Here is a 22,213-nt window from a genome sequence, read left to right as displayed (position 1 = left end):
CTGCAGGGAGGTAGAGAAGCTTCGTCGGCCGGCCACCAAACTCCGATAACCACCACGTTGACCGTCGTCGTTGATCGTCGGTCTAAGCCCAAACTTTATCATCCCAAGCATCTTGGTCTCCACATCAAGAATCCGGCATTCGATCGTCAAGAAACCCCGTGGATAGTCGTAGATCTACAAAAACCATTCAGTTTTGTCAAAGCAAAACACTCCGAATAATCTCTATAGGGGCACATCAATGCTATTAGCAACCGCATCAATCAATGCCATTTCTAATCCAGCTAGAAGCAAATTCGCTTCCAGGAAACATTTCTGAAATCTGATGTAAAACCAAATTCAAAGTAATTGGAGGTCCTTAGCTAAGAGATTCACAAGCTTCTCTCACTTTCTCAAGAATAGTAGCTTGGTTCCAATTAACCCATGGAATCACTGGAATCTCACCCCACCCAACACATCTATTGTTGAACTCAGCTCGGACAACCACATTCTCAACCTGTTCAAGCGTCAAACACCCAATGGTCACCGGTTCTTGAAGCCCAATATCCAGTGGTCTGCCTTCAGCACTATGAACATCAACCCAAAAAATCTCAGTCGAGTTCTTAAACCCCAACCTTGTTCATGGCCTTTAAATTATTTCGCTAACTGATGATTAGCTCATCAACTCACTGCTGCTAGTGCTGGAGCTGGCAATGAAACGACCAGCAAGGCTCTTCGATGATTAACGACAGGTAGAGAGAAAAGAAAAGAAAAGCTTGTTGGACAACTGAAACCGAATGAAGCCATCCGATAAGATGATTGAACTTGGTTTCCTTTGTAAATTTTCAGCAAGCAATCATTAAACAAAGTAACCAATCAATGTCATTCTTTAATTTTTTTTTCAATTATGGAATGTCATTATCTTTATTTTATTCCTATTTCACTTAATATTTTATTCACATTCTACCTAATTCTAAACAACACACGTGAATGTTATAATTAACTAAAGATTCGGGTGTTACATATTGTTTATTATATAATATTATCAAAGAATAGTATGTAATAAAATGAATAAAAAAATTTTAAAAATAAAAATATTCTTACTTCTTTAAAAAAGTATTTGTTAAAACTATCATTTAAAAAATATAAATTTATAAAAAAATTGAATTATTTATTATTTATATATATTTACTAATTTTATATTTTTATTTTGGAGGAGTTTTATATCATCTAAACGGTTGAAATAATGATATATATTATAAATAATCAATAATAATACTATATTTCAATCAAAAAATATTTAAATATCTAATTAAAAATATATAAATTTGAGGATGGAATCTTCGAATTATGCCTTAAATAAATATCAACCCTTTACAGAAAAAAAAATACAACCGTTGGGAGTAGGGGGAAATGGTATTTTGAGTCGTGAATTTGAGATGGAGTTCAAATTACGTAAAGTAAAAATGATTTTGGGGGGTGGGGGGGGGGCGACAAGGTGGTCGTAGATTTAAATAGGGCTAAATTATGTTAAAAGAAAAGATCACCGACGAGTTAGAGGATTGATTTGATTTGGTATTGTAATTTGGTCCCCCTAACATGGTCCACATCCTGCCCAAATGCTGCTGTGGTCCCCATAGAGTTGGGACTTCGACATTTCTCACTTGTATTTTGAATTATTAGATTGGAAATGTATTTTCGTATTAACGATGCAAGAGTATAATTGTAAAATCAAATATTATCAATATATTTTTTAAAGGTAAACTACTCCAATGGCCACTAATATTTGAGTAAGTTTTTGTTTTCACCATTGATGTTTCAAAAGTCACAAATTGGTCACTAATGTTTTCGTTTGTTACAAATTGGTCACTCGTTGTTAACAGGCGTGACGAAAAACACACGTGGACTATTAACGGCTGTTAACAGGCTTACCTGGATGGTATAATTACACAAATAGTCTATGTTATTTTTATATTCTTTCAATTTGATCCTAGTTTTAATAAATTAAAATATATTTATTTTTAATTCTTATAAATAATGATATATTTTTATACAAAATAATTAAATGTTTAAGTCCAATGCCTTTAAAAAAAGGAAATAAAAAATTTAAAATTAGTTATAAAAACAAAAAAATAAAAAGTTAAAACTATATTTTTCATGACAAAAATAATGATAAAACACCTTTGACTCATTGTCTGCCCAGAGCCCATGGATTTCAATATATATATATATATTAAAAAATGTTTAAAATTATAATCTTTCAAAGTTTTACGATATGACTTAAACTCACCGTTTAATTTTGAAAATTTTCGTTTTAGTTTTTACACTTCTATTTTCTTACAGTCCTATCTAAAAATTATTAGAAAATTCAATCTATAAATTATAAAAAGATGAAACAAAATCATCAACAACTTCCGACAATTTTATTAATATTATTCTTAATTATCAATGATTTTAACTACTATCGTAAATTGTTATATTTATCATGTTTTTAAAATAATTTTTGACATTATTTTTCTGATTTAATTTATATTTTCATTTTTTGAAGATGATCTCATATGTAATACCCCAAATTTTGTCTAGTGACTAAAGTGTAAGTTTTGAAAGTTTAGTGGTTAAAGTATAAAGTTTGAAAAGTTTAGGGACCAAAATTATAATTTTTAAAAGCTATATTTTATCCTGTAAATGAACAGTTTGGATTAAAGCAAATATTTTAGTGGGAATCAGATTTTGGTACGGGAATTGTGTTAAAAGCTATAAAGTAGTAAAATTCGGTATTGAAATCGAATATTTAGATCGAATTGTAATTTTATGAAAATTTGAAACATGTTATAAAATGGTTGGAAATATTATTTTAATATTCTAGATCAGAGAAATTTGGCTCAGAACTGTGCAATGTTTCAGATTTAACTGAAACAGTGGAGTTTAGAGACTAAAATGTAATTTTTGAAAATTGCATGGTGAATTTCGTAAGTTAAAGTCAAGTTAATTCATCTTTGAGCAAGGAATATTTTAATGGAAAATATGATAATGGCAATTGATAATTTTTAAGTTTCATTAATGGAAAAAATGAAATTTTCTATTAAATTGAATAAAAAAATCAATTTAATTATATTTAAGACATGTGTTAAAAATAATTATTATTATTATATTAAAAAAAGCTGAACATCTTTCAGCAGCAAGTTCTCTCCACCGACACTTGAGGTTCTTCAAGGTAAGAAATTTTATTTTCAAAATTTGAAGTTATTTACTTGATTTTTGAGTTTAGCTATTAGATAGAGAATTAATCTACATGAAATTCTCTATTATTTGGTACCAAAAATTTCATGGTGAAGATAAATGTGTGATGAGATTTTATGATTTGGGGTTATGAAGAGTTTAGTGGTTTTAAAGAATTGGTTTGTAAGAATTGATCAAGAACCTAAGGATGCAAATTAAGGATTTAGATTTTTGAATCTGGCAGTGAATTTGAAACTTCATTAGAAATTCTATAAAAATTATTTTGAGGTTATTTTTATATATTTGTGTTCTTATGTCTATCTAGTTTTGTTTAAAACAAACGGGGATCAATTTTAAGGTATATACAAAAAGATATGAATTTTTAACCGAAGAAAGGTCAAAAAAAGGGGCATCAGATTCTGCACAAAACAGATTATGTCGGTCAACTTTGAAAATTGACCATAAATTGTACAAAATGAACTAGAAGGAGTTATTTATATGGATAGATTTGTATTTGAGTGTAGTTTTCAACGAAAGAAACAAAATTAAATTTCAGTGTGTATATCAATACAGAATACTGATTCTTTAAAGGCAGTTCGAGTTGTCTGAATATGAAAATTTTAGAATTTAAGTGGAAATAGATTAGAAACTGAAGAGTAATGTTTAAATGTTTGATTTGAATGTTGAGTATAATTTTGGATGCTTGTAATTGAAGTTAAATGGAAAGAGACTATTTTTGAATAAATTGGAAATGTATTTATGTTAGTATAATACTAACATATGTATCGATATGAATTTATGATTTTGTACAGATCGTGATTGACTCTGTGTTCAAAGCAAATCGAGTATAAAAAGGACTAAGTTGGAGCATAGTGAGGAAAAATCTTTTGAAAATTTTAAAGTGTCAATGTGAGTACAATACATGCATGACATTGCACATAGATGATTTACATCATGTACATAGATGTTTTATACATCATCAGGAAGACTTGAGATAAGTCTACCTTGTTTTATCAGCATGAAATTTTTTACATGGATGCTATTTTGGGTATGAACTGCCCTAATGTTTGTTTCATGGTTATACGTTGTCATGGATGATTTAATTCATGACTAAATGCTCAAGTATGTTATTGAGGTTCAGTGGTATTAATGACATGCCATAGAGTCTAGTAGCTGTGAAAATTTAAGTAGTACTAATGTGTATAGTAAAGACACATAGTACAAGTTAGGTGGGCAAGACTCGACCTCAGCACTACAGTGCAATTTATTAGGTGAGCATGGCTCGACCTTAGCGTTATTACGCAATCTTTGACTCCTATACCGGGTTCCTCATAGATTAATAAATTGGTAAAATTAAATTAAAAATAAATTAAAATAAATTTAGTCTTCCAATCAAATGATAACATGTGTCATGACATGTGTGTAACCAATGACACATGTCACCTCTTGATTCGTAGGTAAATTTATTAAATTATTTTCTTCCAACCAGAGGGTGACATGTGTCACCCTCTGATTGGTAAAATTAAATTAAAATAAATTTAGTCTTCCAATCAAATGATAACATGTGTCATGACATATGTGTAACCAATAACACGTGGTACCTCCTGATTCGTAGGTAAATTTATTTTAATTTATTAAAATTAGGATCAAATTAAAAGAATATATAAATAACATGGACTATTTATGTAATTATACCATCCATGTAAGCATGTTAATGGTTGTTAACAGTCCACGTGTGTTTTCCGTCACGCATGTTAACAGCGAGTGACCAATTTGTAACAAACGATAACGTTAGTGACCAATTTGTGACTTTTGAAACATCAGTGGTGAAAACGAAAACTTACCCAAACATTAATGACAATGGGAGTAGTTTACGCTTTATTAAATTATGATTTGATTTCCATTAGGCCTGTAAACGAACCGAATGCACACAAACGGAGGTATGTTCATGTTCGTTCATTTAATAAATTAACGAACATAAACGAACAAATTTTTTTTGTTCATGTTCGTTTATTAAAGAATATAACTTGTTCATGTTCGTTCATTTAATAAATAAATGAACATAAACAAACACGAACATAAACGTTGGAGACCCTACCTTCCATTGTTCTTTCATGAAAAATAGTCGATAATGCAAATCAACCAAATCTACGTTATTCTAATAAATTCGCCAGTTAAAAGTTTTGTGACATTAATGTCAGACTTTAGTGAGGTTTGTTAATAATGGTCCTTTCCGTTGGCAGAGTAGAAAATTTAACAACATGAAGATTTCGAACGGTACAAATTGGACTACAAGGCAATAACATAGATCTGAAATCCCTTCGATGCTACATATCGTAAATGATATTATTGCTAAACTACCATTCAAAATTTTAACGTACCTAAAGTCTACTCCACAACTAAATGTCACACAAGAACTATGAAAATAAAAGTTCATTGTCAAAATGTATTTTCTACTTATTAATGAGTTCTTCCCGGAAAACCCATTAATTTCGTTATTACACTCTTTTTCAGAAATTGCATAAAAACCTTTATTTTGTTTTCTGGTAAATTCTATTATATTTTTCTCTTTACTGATGCTCAAATACTTCTGATTGTTACCTTTATCATCCCATCTATTTCTAAAAAGAAGTATGATGTTTTCTTGAGTTTTAGATATGAAGATAACGCAATAACTTTACATATCAACTATTAAGCCAAATAAAACAGAGAAAGAGATGAAAACAGACCTGTAAACTTCAGATTTTACTATAATATAACTTGTTTTGAAGCTTTCAGCGATCGTCTCTACTCTCCAGTGAACATTAGAGTTTGGAAAAAAGGGGGAAAATGAAGATAAATGCGAGGTGCCTCACATGTTAACATATTGAATTTAATCTCCAAATAAAATTAGGTTAATTATGGAGTTGGTCATCCGAATATCAGATTAATTAATATTGTTAAGTTACTTACAAATTGATCACCAAAATTGATTTAAGAAGATTGGGTTAAACATAAATGAATGAACATAAACGAACGAACATAACCGAACGTTCACGAACGTAAATGAACGAACGAGACCTATGTTCATGTTCGTTCATTTAATTAAACGAACACAAAATCTTGTTTATGTTCGTTCATTTAATAAATAAACGTACATAAACGAACTTCCCGTCGCACGGTTCATGAACGGCCTAATTTTCATATCTTGTGTTGTACTCATGTGATTTGTACTTGGTTTTTAGTAGACACATCATACATACAGAAAAAAGTATGTACGTCAGTACCACTCTATAGTGTACTTTTGGATTGGTGACCCGTCAAACCCGTAAAATTAGAAAGAAAATAAGGCAATAAAAATATAATTAAAACTGGAGTTTTGAATAAACACTCATTTAGGGAACAGCTTGTTTTTCATTTTCAGTTATACAATTAAATCTACATAGCAGAAAAGGTTAGAAAATGGTCGTTTGATTAAATAAATAAAAAGAATGCAACTCTGTGGAAGTGGAAGTAGAAGTAGAAGTAGAAGTAGCAGTAGCAGTAGCAATGCGATAACCAATACTATGATTTTTGCTTTCTTCATCAATCATTGCCCAAGCTTCTAAACCAGCCTACTCTAGAAATCAATCATCGGTTTAAGAATAAATAACTATTCAGATTTTTACTGTAACAGATTTTGCAGCGTCTAGATGGTTCAGCCGGCACGTCCCAAGAAGATACTCCGGCAGTTCCTCCTCTGTATTTGCCTGTATCAAAAGTGCCATTTCGATAACCAGATTGTTGAGGTAACCAAGCACGAGACTGACCACGCCTCTTGCCACCGTCGATTACCTAATGTCAATCCCAAGCTGAAGTGATAGATTGCCGAAGTTTGAATATTGCAAAGGTCAAATAAAAAAAAGTCACACACTCTTGTACTCTCCTATTTGCAAATGCGGAGAGGCTTGCTTAGAGAAGTGAAGCCAACTCTAAGCAGATTTGTACGATTTTTCAAATCCATTATCCAGGTTAGTCGAGCTTGGATCTGCAGAAATATACATATGAATGAAGGTCATAAAAGCTTTACCTTCAAGTAGTTCTTCCCCCGGAAATAATTGATTTCCAAAGCTTGGCCAATGAGACAAGCTTTCTTTCCAACACTCTGCTTTACTATCCACGACCCCTAAAAGACCATTCTCAATCAGTCGGGACCTTGCTTTAAGAAATGTATAACAAAAATTTCTCAATCTTAAATGCACAATGCTGCGTGCACTAACCTTTGATATGTATGGAATTAACTTAAACCTTGAATTTCTATACGCATCATCGCCATTAATGAAGTTATACAGCAAGGGTGAGTCTTCCACTGGAGTATTTATCATATAGTATAGCGCTAGAGTATATGTTGTTGAACCTGGCACCTGTATTGCAGTAAATAGTTTAGTTACTTCCAATGCTTAAGAACAAATAAGAATGTGGATAAAAAAATTAAGCTGGACAGAATTAAATATAAGCAAAAGACTAATAGAGAAAAAGTAACATTATGTTTATAATGAAGAAAAACTCTGGCCCTCCCTGAGCAGCATATTTCTGCAGATAAACACTTCTGTAATTTTTTTCTCCGATTTACCAGCGACATATAGCAAACGAGAGAGGGTGATAGAGGCTATGAGAACTACAGAGGTATTAAACTACTTAGCCATACCATGAAGCTATGGGAAAGGGTGATAGAGGCTGGGTTGAGACAGGTTACTAAGGTTTCGGAAAACCAATTTGTCTTTATGCCAGGGAGGTCTACTACGGAGGTGATTCATCTACTTCGACGGCTTATGGAGAAATATAGGGAAAAAATATAGATCTTCACATGGCGTTCATTGACCTTGAGAAGGTGTATGATAGCGTTCCCCGCAATACAATCCAAAAGACCTTGGAAACGAGACGGATCCCAACTACTTATATCCGGGCGATTCGTGATATGTACTGTAGATCTACTACATACGTCAGGACTACAGTTGGTGACACCTAGGCATTCCCGGTGGAAATCGGACTCCACCAAGGGTCGACTCTTAGCCCTTACATCTTCGCCTTGATTATGGACGACATCTATTGTGCGACACCAGACAGTGTTCTATGGTGTATGCTTTTCGCCGATGACATTGTCCAAGTTGCTGAAACAAAAACTGAGCTGAATAATATACTGGCTACTTGGAAGACTGCTTTGGAAGAAAAATATCTAAGGATCAATATTGAAAAGACAGAGTATTTATGTTCAAACTTCAGTGGGAAACAAAACGATGAAGATGTAGAAGTTTGCATAGAATGACACGTTCTCCCCTCAAAAGATTGTTTCAAGTACCTAGGGTCTATGATACATAAAGATTGAGGTGTTGATGATGACGTGACACACCGTATAAAGGCGGGATGGCTAAAGTGGAGGGCTTCTACTGGAGTTTTGTGTGACAAGAAGGTGCCTCTAAAACCTAAGGGAAAATTTTATAGAATGGCAATAAGACCAACACTGTTGTATGAATCATAATGTTGGGCAATCAAGAAGGATCACGTAAGGAGGATGGAGGCCGCAGAAATGAGAATGCTTCGATGGGCATGTGGTAGGACTCTGTGGGACATGACACCAAACTCTGCTATTAGGACGTCCTTGGGGGTGGTGCATGTATCCGAAAAAATGAGGGAGGGAAGACTACGGTGGTTTGGGCATGTCCTTAGGCGACAACCGTCAGATACGGTCAGGAGGGTAGAGTTGATTATAGTCGACGGTGCCAGAATGAGAGGACGACCAAAGCGGAAGTGGGAAGACTGCTTGAGATCTGATTTGAAGGATTTAACCTTTACCGAGGACATGACCTCTGATAGGAAAGTATGGAGACTTAAGACCAGGGTAGCCGAGTAGTGCGTGTCACAATCATATGTTATAACATCTATGTCCTCTTTTTAATGCATTTGTAATAATTTCCCTGACTTCTACTTTCTTAACGTTTCTGTCATTGGAATTTATGAAGGCTTAGATCTAGGGTAGCGGAGTAGTGTTGCCTTAGTTTAGGTTTTAACACATTTGACTTTACTCCTTCTCGTAGCTTGCTATCGTTGACTTCTGTGTATCCTTCTCTTTATGTTTCCTCTTTTTAAATTTAGTCGGATCTTACGTTTCTGTTTATATTACAGAGATTTTTATGCAGGGATTTATTTGCAGAGATTACTTCCCATTATAGACGCGCATAAGAAGACTGCTTATAAAAATTAAAAAAAACGGTCAACTATGTATTTATTTATTTATTTATACATGCATTGCATTTTATCTTTATTTGTAATTTTTATGACTGCCGGAAGTCTTCCACGGAAGTTGCTCTCAACCAGGCGTTGGGGGCAGCCTACTACCTTACCTCCCCTTATCCCATTGCATATAGGAATAGGGTTTTGTTGTTTTTGTTGTATATAGAAAACGAGAACAAGGTAATGACATATATAAGGGGAAACCTGAACAATTCCCCCAGGACGCCCTCCTAGATCATCTTCTCGTTTGTCAGAACTTACCCAATCTGCAGCGACCATTTGCATTAAGGTGTCCTTTGCCTTAAACTGGAAGAAAACGAGAGCAAGGATATAATTCTAAATTGGAGTTGAAATTTAAGGAAAGCTATAAGTTGAGCTACACAAAAGGAAAGCCAAAGTGGATGATATCCAAGACGCCTAGCAATTGATCACCATATGATATGTACAAAACCTTGCAATTAATTACATCCTAAACAAGCTAGGCAAACATGGAAGGACATGTATATCATTTAGATATCACCAAAGACAAAATTCTCGTCAGTTCAATATCATGCAACATCGCGTGCAATAAACCATATCAGAACACACCAGCTGAACTTTTGTGGTACACTACAGCGCTGTGTCATAGAAACATTTTTCTTCATACCTTCTTATGATCTTCCAGGTAATTCTCCCCACGAATTAAAAATGTGGAGGGTTATGCTGCTGTCCAACTGCAAGGTAATGTACAAGTCGGATCCTTGGGAAGAGTGTTTCCATAGGAGCAACATATGCTATCTTCTCTCATCATGTCTTGCAAGTCCATGTAACCCCTCTTCTGGACTGTAGCATACAAAGGATTGGAAGCCATCAGCAATCCATCTTTCTAAAAATTCTTTGTTTCTATAATATAGGAGTAAATAATGGTCATCCAAACAGGAACCACCTGCCAGATCATGTAACTTTTTATTGATAACTTTGGTTGGCTCATATCCTGCATATTTCAGTCACATAAGTCATGTGAGAAAATTGGAGCGAAACGTGAAAAGGAATAAGAAACATGAAAAAGCTCTGTAGTTGGTCACATCATCTATGAGATATGAAGCACCACGAACTGCAAATTCGTTTGCATGTGGGAACCAATGATAACTACCTTGACTCCTACCTGAGAGTATACTTCAGGACCAAAGTCGGAATCCCATCCATCTATTGATTGATCATAATCTTTTGGCTCTGGAACATCAAAGAATTCATCGGCAGCATCATTAAGACCTACCAGACTCGAGTGCTCGGAAGATGCCTTTTCCATTCCTTCATTCATATTTTCCTTTGATTTCCCAGCATCTATCCGCGTGCACATATCAACTACACTCTCCTCTTCACTCTGCAACTTAACATTCCGTATCCATTCTCCAGATGATATATCGGTGGAAGGGTATTTTTTTCCTTGTTTTGCTTTGAATAACTCTCTCAATGCTGCAAGTACATGACATAAATTCCTAGCAAATTAATGCCTCAAATGATCACAAAAAGTCATAAAATACTCAACACACTATACATATCATGCAAAGTTATAACAGAATATGTGATTACCAGAAACTCTCTCAAGCATTCGAATGGTAATAGATCAGGCTGCAGAAGTTTGAAGATAAGATTTCCAGAATTTCCAATCAATTGCAAGCATGTGTTTTACGACCGAGTGCTTTCCTTCATTCAGAGGAGATATATCCACCACCTGTAAATAAAGTTCAAAATATTACCCTAATAGATTAACTTTCTATTCTTCTGTTTTTAATATAATTTTTCCCTCTTTCCTTTAATAGAAATTCAAAAGTGCATCATATGCCACAGCCTGTAAATTTCTGTGTTATACAAGGGACAAATTTATCACATCAAAATAAAGTGACGGAATATGCATTTATCAGCAGTATTCAAAATGAACCCAAACAAGAACCCCAATAAATGCACTTCCTTCATGCGTGTAAATGCTTAGGAAACAAGGTTAGGAGTATGCTAAATTTTAACCTACGAGGCTATAAAACAGTTTATGCCTCCTATAGTGTATTTATTATGTATAATAGTAGGATACAGAGAACACATAAAGATGCAGGAAATTCTCTTTTACTTATATATTTCAGGCATACATTACTTTTAAGGCAGGCTCAGATATAGCGTGTAACACCCCCAACCCGTACTCGACCTGGCTACGAGTCCGCGATGTCACATTGACTTTTCAAAACCTTTACTTGAACAAAATAGTGAATAATTTTAAAACTTTTACTAAATACAATTGACTAATTTACATAAATCAGTATCATATGATTTTACAAAAACCAATTCGAGTATATCAAATTCAAATTTTTATTTACATGCCAAATACATATATTTTCTTATCTGAACTTTGTAAAGGAGATACTAACCTGTCTTGCTCCCCAATGTTCTCTATATTCTTCTCGAACCTACGTGTAAAACAATCACACACTAAGTCGATGACTTAGTGAGGCAAATAAAACATATAATAGAAATCATAAAATATTCCATATAACAAACCACATGAACATTTAATACTAACTTGTCATACAAAATCATATAACAATTTCATACAAAATCACACACCTTTTTATATAACAAATACACTCATGTACATATATCATCATCTACTTTCTTAGCATTATCATATATATTATTATAACTATTTCTATCATTATCATCCAATTATTTATCACCTAATATTGTTCTTATCATTTAGGTATATCATATCACACATATATCATTTCACCAAGAAACACCCATAAATCATAATTCCTGTAACCAAAAGCACATACATTATATATATATTGTATTCATGTTATCTCTTTGATTAGCCCATGGTACACTTGTGAGAACTATAGATATGTGAGTCTATAGAGGTTGTGCACTAATGCTGTCACCACAGCTCGTATAAATGCACCGAAGTGTCGCGTAGAAATGCACCGTAGTGCCACGTAGAATTACACCGAAGTGCCACGTAGAAATGCACCGTAGTTCCATATAATGTCCATAAGGACCACATAGAAATTCCTTAAGAATCATATACATATACCAAGGACCAAATATGTGTCTCAAAGACCTCATAAATGTTCCAAAGAATATACATATGTCCCGAAGGACCGCGTATACCCTCGACTCTTGGCATGCCAACTATACCCCTAGCTCTCATGACACATAACATGGGCATTATCATTTATTTCATTTCAAATATTCACATAAACATGTAATTCACTTTCACATATCACGTATCACATAGCTTTTCACATAACTCATAGTCATATGTCTTATCTCATAACATATACATGTTTTCGCCTATATAATTCATATCATTTCTTATACCATCACATAATTCATTTAACATACATACATATCATGTAACATTATAATAGAAATACCTATAAGTCATATCACTTAGATTTCATATACATCTAGTCACATAGATCACTTTTTCATGGCTTATATCCACATATATTATCTACATGTATACCCATGAATCAAATGGCATATACAAAATCATAAAAATATATATATAGTTTATGCAATCACGTTACTTATACTCACATGGATCCATATCATAGAGCTTAGTTCCCTTGTACATGTTATCACACCGTCATATAATCTTATATCAATCCTATAGGTAAAAGCTATTTATCTTTATCTCATTTTCCCTTTGTATCAGCTTACATGATTTATTATACTAACATGTACAATAACATATAACCCTTATCACTTATCTCACGTTATTTAATTATGAATTATTTTATCCATTTAATTTAGTTCCATATAGCTCCTATAACCTTCTCATAAGGTTTTATAGTTCTTCATTTTATAACTTCTATATCATAGTTTTCTTTTAAGCATATCACTTTTTCCTATAGAGTTTATCCTATAGGTTCGTATCATTGTTATGCTCATGTCCCCTAATTTATATATATATACCATTTTCATAAAGTCTCTTAATTTATTATCTTCTAATTTATATATTATTCTCTTAAATATTCTCATATTACTCCATAGTCTGGTCTTATTTAACTTATCACCCATCTCATGTAGTCATAAATATATTATACTGATTATCATAATTAATCACCTATAACCTGTAACATGTATGGTCATCCATTATATAACTTATTTCACTTCCCATGCAATCATATAGATCATTCATATTAGATCCTATAACTGATCACACTACATGTATTCACACAAATCATTTAACACATACTGTAATTTATATCATATATACTCAAATCAAACATATACATATGATCATAAATTCATACATTCTAATATAGGAAATAGACTCGTCGCAAGTCTTATTTCCATTAAACATCATAAACTAACTTGTATGCACTCACCTGGGCCTCGTTTGATTCGAATCAATCCTAATCCTTAGTTTGTTCCGGAACAAGCTTTCATTCTATATCTACATAATAATACATTTATACTTATCAGTATACTAATTGATATATTCGAAACTATTACTCCTTAGGTTAAGAGAAAAGCCAATTTCGTCTTTTAATGAAGGTATGCATCGATGCACTGCACAGTGTATCGATGCATTCCCTAACGATGCATCGATGCACTACTTGTGCATCGGTGCATAAAATACATTCGATGTTTGTATTTTGAGAGTGCATCGATGCACATTGAATATGCATCGATGCACACAACCCATAAATTCCATTTTAAGCACGAAATTATTCAACTCTTCATTCAATTCTTCTATTTTAAGCCCCTATCATGTCCTTAAACTCAACTACCATTACTTAAACCAACTTATATCCATATAAACCATATTTATCTTTCATATCTCATCATGATTCTTAAAATTAAGAATCTTACTAAATTGTCAACTTTGTTATAAATCCTTTCTAACTTCATAAATCTCTTATTTTTATTAATAACAAGTCAAATTCTTTCTCAAAATTCACTTATTAACTCTTTTCCAACATTTCCTTTTAAAACTCATTTTCTTTAATCTTTCATAACTTCTTCATCTTTTGATTTTAGGACAACCTAAGCTTTCCATAAGCTTAAATATTACCTAAGGATCAAAACCCACTCTTAAAATTAACAAATAATCAGTTACAAGGAATCTTACATTTGCCTTGGAGCTTTCACGGGAGGAAGAAGAAGATGAAGAAGAAAAAGAGAGAAGAGATTTCTGGAAAATCTCTCATCCTTATCCATATATATATATATATATCATTATTTTATTCATCTCTTGGTCAAATGACCCTTTTGCCCTTTAATACCTTTTATAATTACTAGCATCTTCAAGGTAATATTTTCAAATAAATCACTGAACTTTTCAACTATTCCACTTTAATCACCAAATTCTAAAATATTACAATTTGGTCACTAACCATGTATTAAGGATGTTACAAATCTCCCCTCTTTTAAAGAAAATTCGTCCTCTAATTTTCACTGCACATCTTGATAAGAACATGTGTTCTAATGTTTTCATATTGTTTCCTTTACTTAATCTTTCCTGTCACCATCAGAAAACTTACTTTTCATTCCTTTAGTTCTTCATCTACCTTTTCTCTTATACATCCATATCATATCACTTATCAAGTATAAAATAACATTAGTTCTTATCACTTAAAATCATAAATCAATCAATTTACTCATCAATTTATAATTACCTTGCAATCATACTCCAACTTTCATTCTATCATCACTTTACTATCTCTTAACTTCTTTAATCATATAAATCATTCTTTATTTCTCTGACTACTTCTACTTGACCAAGAAACATAACTTTAAATCTTCATCATGGATGATTAAAACATACATTTTGTAGAATCAAGCAATCTTTCACATCCTCTGACAAACCTTTCTTATTTCTAATCAACTTATAAGTTATACTTCAACATAACCTTTATCATATCTGATCCTTTAAACTCAATCATTTCATTTCCTTATTCGATTACTTTTCCTTAATTTAAAATCTTCTTATAGCATAAGTCATATCTTTTCTTCAGACTCTCATAATCTTTTAGCTTCCTTTGGATACACAAATCCGTATCTTCTTAACTATACCTCATTTACGTTATCAGAATATACTACCATATCTAAATCCACATTAGACTTGATTGACTTAACCTTACATCTTTTGCAAATCTTACAACTTTATCACTTTTACTATTACAACTCGTCAATAGCAACTGTTCAATCTAGGACACAAGCCCTAATCAATCAATCATATACATCATTTCTATTCGAAATTATCTCAACAATAATTTACTTAACTTATAAATCCACCTTTATTCTCATACACCATGTAATTTCAATTATTCACACTTAACATTCTAACTTCTTTGTCTTATAAACGGATTAATGATGTATCCATTCTTAAATTCTTCTTATCCATCATTAGCTTTACTCAAACATACAAATCCTCACTTCCTTCACTATATCACTTTACTATGATCACAGTATACAACTGTATCCAGATTCACTTCATATTTGGTTATCATATCCTGACAATATCTTAAAATCTTATAACTCCAATATATTTCATCACACAATCTTGTTAGCCAACGCTAACTCTTTCCATCTTGAATACAAACCTTTATCATATCCACAATCTTACTTATACACAATACTACCCCTTTGATTCAAATCCATAACTCTGATTTCATTCATCTTATAAACATATCACTGATGCACTTATTCTTAAACTCTTTTACAATTCTAACCACATCATTTGATCCTTTAACGTTCTTATGGTGACACTTGTTCACCATATTCTAGCTTCTCCACTTAGTAACGAAACTACTCAATTTAACTTCTCCATTTGCAGAAATGAAAACCTTCTAATCATTATCTTCATATCATTTAACCCAAAGGTCTGTAACAACAGAATCTTCCTCAAATCCACCCTTGAACTCGAGTGCTCTTAACTCTTTCAACTAATTCGATACATTCATTCTATGAGTTAAAGAAGTGGAAAATTGAAAACACATCAAAATATTATTCAACATCATGAAGACATTTTCTAATCTTGTACAGGCATTCCCTGAGGTTTTTCGCTATTCTCCCTGCCTGGCCAGGACAGATGAATGTTATTACCTTCAGGCCTATCGCCTTGTGCTTCACTTTTGAAGCTCTCATTATCAAACATCTAATATAATATAACTATTGAACTCTATTAACAAGACAACACACTTCTTACCGTTCAGACCAGAAACTTTTTCACTTCGTGTTGGCATGTACATTTTTTTAAAACACTGTTGACTTCGATTTAAGCCTAGAATCAGCTAAATTGTAGCTCTGATACCATTAAATGTAACACCCCCAACCCGTATCTGACCCAGCTACGAGTCCGAGATGTCACATTGACTTTTCAAAACTTTTACTTGAACAAAATAGTGAATAATTTTAAAACTTTTACTAAAATACAATTGACTAATTTACATAAATTAGTATCATATGATTTTAAAAAAACTAATTCGAGTATATCGAATTCAAATTTTTATTTACATGCCAAATACATATATTTTCTGATCTGAACTTTGTAAAGGAGATACTGACATGTCTTGCTCCCCAATGCTCTCTATATTCTTCTCGAACCTACGTGTGAAACAATCACACGCTAAGTCGATGACTTAGTGAGGCAAATAAAACATATAATAGAAATCATAAAACATTCCATATAACAAACCACATGAACATTTAATACTAACTTGTCATACAAAATCATATAACAATTTCATACAAAATCACACACCTTTTTATATAACAAATACACTCATGTACATATATCATCATCTACTTTCTTAGCATTATCATATATATTATTATAACTATTTCTATCATTATCATCCAATTATTTATCACATGATCTTGTTCTTATCATTTATGTATATCATATCACACATATATCATTTCACCAAGAAACACCCATAAATCATAATTCCTGTAACCAAAAGCACATACATTATATATATATATATATATTGTATTCATGTTATCTCTTTGATTAGCCCATGGTACACTTGTGAGAACTATAGATATGTGAGTCTATAGAGGTTGTGTACTAATGCTGTCACCACAGCTCGTATAAATGCACCAAAGTGCCGCGTAGAAATGCACCGTAGTGCCATATAATGTCCATAAGGACCACATAGAAATTCCTTAAGAATCATATACATATACCAAGGACCAAGTATGTGTCTCAAAGACCTCATAAATGTTCTAAAGAATATACATATGTCCCGAAGGACCGCGTAGACCCTCGACTCTTGGCATGCCAACTATACCCCTAGCTCTCATGACACATAACATGGGCATTATCATTTATTTCATTTCAAATATTCACATAAACATGTAATTCACTTTCACATATCACGTATCACATAGCTTTTCACATAACTCATAGTCATATGTCTTATCTCATAACATATACATGTTTTCGCCTATATAATTCATATCATTTCTTATACCATCACATAATTCATTTAACATACATACATATCATGTAATATTATAATAGAAATACCTATACGTCATATCACTTAGATTTCATATACATCTAGTCTCATATATCACTTTTGCATAGCTTATATCCACATATATTATCTACATGTATACCCAGGAATCAAATGACATATACCAAATCATAAAAATATATATATAGTTTATGCAATCACGTTACTTATACTCACATGGATCCATATCATAGAGCTTAGTTCCCTTGTACATGTTATCACACCGGCATATAATCTTATATCAATCCTATAGGTAAAAGCTATTTATCTTTATCTCATTTTCCCTTTGTACCAGCTTACATGATTTATTATACTAACATGTACAATAACATATAACCCTGATCACTTATCTCACTTATTTAATTATGAATTATTCTATCCATTTAATTTAGTTCCATTAGCTCCTATAACCTTCTCATAAGGTTTTATATTTCTTCATTTTATAACTTCTATATCATAGTTTTCTTTTAAGCATATCACTTTTTCCTATAGTGTTTTATCCTATAGGTTCGTATCATTGTTATGCTCATGTCCCCTAATTTATATATATACCGTTTTCATAAAGTTTCTTAATTTATTATCTTCTGATTTATATATATTATTCTCTTAAATATTCTCATATTACTCCATAGTCTGGTCTTATTTAACTCATCACCCATCTCATGTAGTCATAAATATATTATACTGATTCTCATAATTAATCACCTATACCCTGTAACATGTATGGTCATCCATCATATAACTTATTTCACTTCCCATGCAATCATATAGATCATTCATATTAGATCCTATAACTGATCACACTACATGTATTCACACAAATCATTTAACACCTATTGTAATTTAGATCATATATACTCAAATCAAACATATACATATGATCATAAATTCATACATTATAATATAGGAAATAGACTCGTCGCAAGTCTTATTTCCATTAAACATCATAAACTAACTTGTATGCACTCACCTGGGCCTCGTTTGATTCGAATCAATCCTAATCCTTAGTTTGTTCCGGAACAAGCTTTCATTCTATATCTACATAATAATACATTTATACTTATCAGTATACTAATTGATATATTCGAAACTATCACTCCCTAGGCTAAGAGAAAAGCCAATTTTCATCTTTTAATGAAGGTATGCATCGATGCATTGCACAGTGTATCGATGCATTCCCTAACGATGCATCGATGCACTACTTGTGCATCGGTGCATAAAATACATTCGATGTTTGTATTTTGAGAGTGCATCGATGCATATTGACACAACCCAGAAATTCCATTTTAAGCACGAAATTATTCAACTCTTCATTCAAATCTTCTATTTTAAGCCCCTATCATGTCCTTAAACTCAACTACCATTACTTAACCAACTTTATACATATAAACCATATTTATCTTCCATATCTCATCATGATTCTTAAAATTAAGAATCTTACTAAATTTTTAACTTGTTATAAATCCTTTCTAACTTCATAAATCTCTTATTTTATTGATAACAAGTCAAATTCCTTCTCAAAATTCACTTATTAACTCTTTTCCAACATTTCCTTTAAAAACTCATTTTCTTTAATCTTTCATAACTTCTTCATCTTTTGATTTTAGGACAACCTAAGCTTTCCATAAGCTTAAATATTACCTAAGGATCAAAACTCACTCTTAAAATTAACAAATAATCAGCTACAAGGAATCTTACCTTTGCCTTGGAGCTTTCACGGGAGGAAGAAGAAGATGAAGAAGAAAAATAGAGAAGAGATTTCTGGAAAAATCTCTCATCCTTATCTATATATATATATATCATTATTTTATTCATCTCTTGGTCAAATGACCCTTTTGCCCTTTAATACTTTTTATAATTACTAGCATCTTCAAGGTAATATTTTCAAATAAATCACTGAACTTTTCAACTATTCCACTTTAATCACCAAATTCTGAAATATTACAATTTGGTCACTAATCCGGTATTAAGGATGTTACATAGCGTTTTTGTGGGGGGGGGGCACTTCTTGTGAAACACCGAGTGGTACAAAATAACTGTGATAAAATCAAAGAAAGAAAGTTTGCAATTTTAACTAGATCTGTCAGGACTTCTGAATAAATTTTTTGAGAATCTCCTCAAAGCAATTACTACCATATGTTCCATCATCTTCTCTTCTCCAATATCGTCGCAGCAAGAGATCTCTCATTTTCATTCCCCCGCAATTATATCAAGTTAGTGAATATATATAAACATAAATCTCTATCTTGCAAAATATTATGACAAAATCGGGAGTTTGGATCTGAAAAAGGTAACCAATCACTATATAGCTGCTTGTGAACAATATCAGTATGACCATCAAGATGTTCGACCACACTACCCTTGTAGAAACAGAAGTCCCATCTGCAAGACAATCTGTAAAGTTCCATTGATTTTGGAAAAGAAAAAAGTCAAATACATTGCTAGGTAATAGAATTCTAACTTTGCAAATCTTTAAAACACACTGGATAGCATCAAGAGGACAAATAATAAGTAAAATAGATGCATTAAAATGCACCAAGTACAGATACCAAATCTATACACGCTATAATCTTCAAAGAGCAAGTTTCTTCTTTATCTTTTTCAAGTTATTAAACTACTTCATAAGTATCTAGACAAATTGAAGTTCACATCATCAAAAGCAAATATTGCATTGTTTCTATTTCTATCATGCATCAAAACCTAAGTTGACATTGATCACCTTTACAAACTCAGTGAGGAAAAATCTCCAACTAAACGTGAAAAATTATCCAATGCGAAACGGTCTAATGAATCGAAATTCTAGATTTACAACGATTGAAATCAAGCCCATCTCTTGCAAAAGAATACATGAGCTTAATTTAAGGAAAATACAGAGTACTGGCCCGTTTACTCCGTTCTTGAGGGTCCAAGAGACGTAAGTGTCTGGAAAATGGCTTCTGAAGTCCCATCTACGACACCCACAGCCATGATTGCCGGATGGTCATCCCACTGCCAATGAGAGGAGAGAAATGTCAAAATGCAATTGCATGAAAACCATCAACTGTTAAGCAAAAGATACCAACCTTTCCTTGAGAATCTCTATCTTTAGCTTCTTTAAACAATCTAAGACCTACATCACATCATGGTTTTAGTAAAACAGTTATGGCTATCTCAAAAGTAAAAAATATTTGTTTTGTAATTACCATTCTGACAGCCAAAGATTGTCCAAGGTGATGGTGCTACAACATCAGCTGTCACTCTGTCCATCTTTGTGGACGAAGAAAGTGTCTAGTCAATAGAGTTGTTATAATTTGCATTACTGGAACCACTCGATCTGCATGCAAGGAGTCCTTCTAAGAAACTGATAAATAATAACATCAGATAATAATCAAACAAGAGTTAAGTCCTCTTACACTCATTACTAGTAAATATTCTAAACAAATCCAACTAAAGTTATTCAAGCAATTAGCACAGAACTCAAATCGTGCCCAAGCATAGGTGAACAGACAGCGAAAAGCCAGAAATGTAATATATATTAAATAGCAATGCTGGATGGTAGCTCATTGTTATACCTGAAGGACTGCCATCTGCTCGTTGAACAAGCAACATCAATTCCAGAGTATGTACTACCCTGCATTAATACAATAAAAATATCAATCTCATATTATGCCAAAAATTTATGATGTTCATGTGCATTAACAAGAGGAAGAATTTCATTTCAGACCTTTAAAGCTGCTTCTTGGAAGGATTGAATCCATCTTGCTGCTTCTTCAGGACTACTAGCTCCTAGCTGTAATATTGATTCCATATCTCATACATGAGGTGACTGTATCATACATGTCAATTAAGAACCGTTTTGTGAAATATGTGCCTCACCTTAAGTTGATCATTGTGATTAGAACTATTATAAAGGGTGAAAATGAAGAATACCTACAAGTCAAACAATTATCTGTCCTTATAAAATCTCCAATGCCATGAACCAATCACAAAACGTAAACCAAAAAATTAACATAGTCCAAGAAAAAGAACACATAATTCACATACATTTCTGTGAATGCTCTCCCTCCCGTTGTCTGTAACTCGAATGCAGGAATCAATAATAGCACTTCTACCAGGCTCCTGAAAGGCAAATCAAGGTTCAATCCTTGAGCTTACTAAAATTGCCAAGCATTAGAAGAACAGTCTACATCTAAGAAATATAAACAAAAGAAAATTAACTAAAAATTGAATGTGCACATAAAGGCCATCTTAGAATCCTCATTTATTCATTCATTAAAATGACAAAA

General features: G+C 32.4%; 1 pseudogene; it reads right to left on the bottom strand.

The window, feature by feature from the left end:
• Window positions 1-6,816: 6,816 nt before the first annotated feature.
• On the bottom strand, window positions 6,817-11,143 carry LOC120214560 (annotated as a pseudogene).
• Between the last annotated feature and the right edge of the window lie 11,070 nt (window positions 11,144-22,213).

Source organism: Hibiscus syriacus, unplaced genomic scaffold (assembly GCF_006381635.1).
Source record: "Hibiscus syriacus cultivar Baekdansim isolate YM2019G1 unplaced genomic scaffold, ASM638163v2 tig00000764_pilon, whole genome shotgun sequence".
Lineage (NCBI taxonomy): Eukaryota > Viridiplantae > Streptophyta > Magnoliopsida > Malvales > Malvaceae > Hibiscus > Hibiscus syriacus.
The sequence above is the reverse complement of the archived record's forward strand: the minus strand, read 5'-3'. Positions and strand labels throughout refer to the sequence as shown.